Genomic DNA, 5,071 nt, shown 5'->3' on the forward strand with positions numbered 1-5,071 from the left:
AAGGGAGTAGTGAAGTCTGGATAAAGAGGAAATAGAGGTTATGAGACCATGGTTTTGGGTTTTTTTTTAATTTTTAAAAAATTATAATCTCTCCTGAAAACATATTATTTCCCAAAGAGATAGAAAATTGAAAGCAACATGTAATGCCTTCTTAAATAGTAGGTATATCGAAACCTGCTATTTTTTCAAGACCAATATTTTGGACATTACTGAGAGTATGGAAGAAGCAGAAGAAGAAAGTAATAAAGAAGAAAATTAATACCAACATTAAATACTTTCCTCCTTCTTCCCATATCTTTCCTTTTATTCGTTTTGTTCTGATGTTTTCTTAATTTACTCCCTTATTTTCTGGCAGCTGTACTAAATTTTAGAGAGACAATACTTGTTCTAATTTCTGTGAGTCATGTTGAGGTAATTATTTCAGGCTCCAAATATTTTGATGTGGATTTGTACAGTTAATTGCAGGGTTGAGTAACTAACCTACCACTACTACTGGGAAACAGCTGGAGGCATACATTTCAGACTTGATCTCAGATTTATAGCAATATTAGGCCATCCATATCCACTATTAACATGTTTTTGAAATTAATTCATGTTTCTATTTTAATAATACATATGAGAAAAAAATATCCTCAAATATTTGCCATTCTGCCATTTATTTATTTATAAATTCACTTCATGCTTCCTGTTATATAACTATTGGAATTCTTTACACTTGAAGAAAGGAGGACAGGACCTCCTGAAGTTTCACATGATCCTGAACAGCATGTGAAACATAACTTAAATGGGTGCAGTTCTCTTAGATGTTTGGTTTACATCAAAATTTTCAAAGGAAGTTGGCACACCTCCAATCTTCCCTCTTACTCCCCCCATTCTGTTGTGCTTCCAAAAAGAACACAACCAGTAAAATTTAGCAATTACAGTTAGTATACTGTGTCTTTGAAAGACCAGAAATATGTGCGGCATACACGGAACCAAAGTATTGAAATCTGTTCCTGTTCATTGTCCTTTAATATTAACATTTTTAAACTAATTTTTAGAAAAAAGAATCATTTTTAGGCTCAGTCTCAGGCAAAACTTGATAATGTCAACATAAAAGGAAGGTCGAAGAGGAGGGCGATATCATGAGATGAACAGGGAAATAAATGCAATTATACAGCATGTGAAAGGATCACATATGGGACCAGGTTTATTTTTGGAATCTGTTGGCTAATGTCAGTAATGTGCATGATACAGGAAGATCAGCAGAGTCCTACCTTCTGAGGTGTTTGCAAGAGTGTATAAGTGTTCACGTACATGTTTTGAAAGATATCAACTGAGAAGGTTTTGTGGTGAGGCTTTATTCAGTTGATTTGTTGTGGCTTTTTGTGGGTTTTATTTTTCGCTTTTATTTTATTTTTGCTTGCCATTGACCATAGAATGGTAGAATGTACTGAGTTGGAAGGAAACCAACAGGATCATCAAGTCCAGCTCCTGGTCCCTGATGTTATAACACATTACGGCAAAAAAAATTCAAGACAGAGAAAAGTTCAGAACAGAACTGATTGCTCAGAATAAGAAAGGGGCAAGCTAAAGAGAAATTCAGAAGGTAGATTTATAATAAGATAAATCAGTCAAGTAAAAAAGCAAAGAGAAATTGGATGTTAGGTCTGTGCCAGATTTGTTCTATTATTAATCAACATTCTGGTTCTCTAAGACTTAACCAAATCTTGCCATCTGTTCATCATCAGTCATGGAAACCATTAAAGCAGGACAGTGTAGGTGTTTGCACGTACCTTGAAATGAAAAAGACCCTTAAAACTTTTCATTTTCATGTAGAAAAATGGATTTAGAAAGTTGGTAATTCTGCAGCAGCCTAAGTTGGATAATTGAACAGACAAAGAAAGAAGAATGAATGAAGGGGAAGCTATGGGTATCTCTGTTGCTTACACAGATACTCCACAGCTCTGCTGAGTGGTGGTTGAGCAAACACACAACCATCACCGTCCCACTCTCCTTACTTATTTAGCTTTTTGCTTCTTTCTTTCTTTGTCCAAATGGAAAAAAAAGAAAATAATTTTTTACTCATGGTTAATTTCAGAGAATATCGGTCTGGTAGAAAGACGTAAATTGTTAAAACCATTAAGGAGCTAATACAGTGTCAGCATAAGAAGAATCAATGCAAGGATGAATTCTGGCAATGCTCCAGAGAGAGAAAAAACAGTCATATGCTTAGAGAGACATAACCATTGGGATATGAGGGAAAACAGGTCTGGTTCAGGAAAAAATTAAGTGCTTGAACATGGTGATTTGTTTTTCATGTGAGATCACAGAGCTGCTCCTTTAAGCTGACCTGTACTAAGATAAAAATTGACACTTTCCTTCTTTCTAAATAGTCTGAGTTAAAATCAAAAGATCTATGCTCTGTTGTTGCTTCCTTATCCAACTTTTAAATCCACCTTCCCCCCCCAATTCCGTGACTATAATTCTGAAGTGAAATTTTGGTTTTGACAGAGAGAGATATGGAATATAATGCTAATATCCTTCTCTTTGACTATTTTGTCTTTTACTTCTTAATTCTGGACCTTAATATTAATTTTTTATTACTTTTTCCATTTAGTAAAAAGCTAAAAGAAATAGTATAAAATGTTTTAATGTTTTAATGATAAGAAAAGAATTTGAATTAGAACTGTTGTAGTTGCATCCTGGTCACATGTGAACACACCAAGGAAATCACATGTAGAATGAAATTTTGACACAGTGATTACTCTTCAAATGATGTGTTACCTCATTTTGGTGATGAAGAGATTAATACGTTAGTTTCTATGCCCCTGATAGATGGACCTGCAGAGGCTGGTATGTTTCACAGCACCACTATGTCTTGATTTTTTTCTGGAGGACAGTAGAGGAATGGCAGTGAATTTTCCAAGCTTTCTGAACATGGTCAGTATGAGTTTTTATACTGCAAATTGCCAGAATAAAAGCATTAAGCGGCTAAAATTCTGAAAAATGTACTAATAAATGGATAAAACGAACCACTTACTGTTGAAAAATGTTTCAATCCTTTAATTTTCACAGCTCAATTCTACATTACCGCCGCCTATTGCAATAAAAAATTATACATGCTTTGCTTAATAAACTTATTATATTGTGGAACAATATATTCGATTTACCTAAACCACTAGGAAACAAGTACCTTTTAATTGTAGAAGTGAAAAAATTCTGATTTATACATTATTATGCTGCCAAGAGATTACTATATTTGGGAAAGTTTTTCAAAATGCTCACAAAATTATGTGAAATTGTGAGGATAGAAAACAATTTGTTTCAATTTTTAGATTTCTTCTGCTATTAGGGAAGGCTAGCTTCATGGATCATGTGTCATAAAACATTACCTCTTTTAAGCTGAGAATGTTCTGTGTCATATGTTTAGAAGAGTTCCTGTAAGATCTTTGACACATCTTTTAAAAAGACCAGTGGAAATTTCCCTGATTTTTCTTAGCCCATTGCAAAATTTTGGCCTCCATCTTGCTGTTTGCTCTCAGCTTGGTTGTGAATACATTAAAAGTAACTGCTTTCCGAACAATGGGGAGGATTAATTATTTAAAGTTTGTAAAGCACCATGAGATTCTTATTAAGGATTATGTTGCAAAAGCAGTATATTATTTGCTCCTTCTTCAGGATTAGGATACAGGTTAGTGGTCCATAAGTAATAACAAAGGTCTCTGGATCCTGCGAGAACAGAACCTATTTTTTACTGTAATCTATAGCTGTAAATATATTTATAAATTTTATCATTGTACAAGTGCTCAAAACAAGTCAAAACAGCATTTCTGCATCAAGTCAGAAGACTGCTTCAGAGCAGAGAACTTGAAATGGACAACCCTTACTGATTCTTAGCACCTTTAATTTTATCCTATCATGTTTCAGAAATCTTCTTCCCTGGCTTTTCTCAGAAAATGTGATGCTCTTGTTCTTTACATTTTTGCCAAATACATCATTACTCTTGAGTTAATGCTATGTATACTAGTTGTGATTTCAACTCCCTAGTTTCTGTGCAGCATGGAACTGGAATTTCAAGTATTATCTGATGCAAACAATATGGAAATTGATGAGAAAATACAATATTTTTTATTTAAATGTAAGCCTATGTTTATGTTTAAACTTTGCAAAAAATGTGTTAATCATCTATATAGATTTAATCTGTAATGATTCTGTTATAGAACACGCGAATATAGTGTTATTATGGATTTTAAATGTTCTAATTTATTCAGCAACCAGAAGAAGGAGCAGCATGTGAAAATATTGTGTCATGTTAGGTATTTCCTATGAAATAGCAGAGAGTGGGGATGTGGGTTCATCCTACAAATAAAATGTCACATAGTTCTAGGAAAAGGAGGGAGAAGAATTGTTGAGGAGAAGCTGACCTTGCTTTCAAAGCCTCGGAGCTACACAGGTCAACCTCAAGCCCCTGTTGAAGGCTCATACCCTCAATTGCTTAAGAACACAACATGAAGCTGTATTATAGAAAAATAGTGTTCATCTGCATACATATTTTTTTACCCATGATAAAGTTATTTTATATACATGTATAACTTCACAGAGGGCTCTGGTATAGTTGTCATTGTCTTGCTTAAAAAGATTTTATTAGTCTGCTTGATTATTTTTAATGCTTGGTGATGAATCTGTGTAATTGCTTACTCTGGACACAAGATATTTTGGAAATGAATCAAGAATAAAATATTAGCTATTTAGTGACTTTTCAGTCAACCAAAGTCAACTTGACAGTTTCCAGGCAGTAATGTTGTTTCAGCCTTCAAAGCACAGAATAAATATGAGTGGTCCATAGGCAGAAGATAAACAGATTTAGTTATGCATAGCTAACTACATATAAAATATGACGTGTAAATATATATCATTTGAATATATAAATAGAACTATAAGTATAGCTAGAAGAAAATGAGAACACATTTTTTTAATATATAAGTACTGTGTTATAGGGAGATGGAGATGTGTCACAAAGGGACTACTCTCAAAAGTAATCTCACGGCTAGTCATAGAAAAAATATTTCTAATCAAGAGGTGTCTCGGT

Source organism: Corvus brachyrhynchos, unplaced genomic scaffold (genome assembly GCF_000691975.1).
Source record: "Corvus brachyrhynchos isolate BGI_N302 unplaced genomic scaffold, ASM69197v1 scaffold37, whole genome shotgun sequence".
Lineage (NCBI taxonomy): Eukaryota > Metazoa > Chordata > Aves > Passeriformes > Corvidae > Corvus > Corvus brachyrhynchos.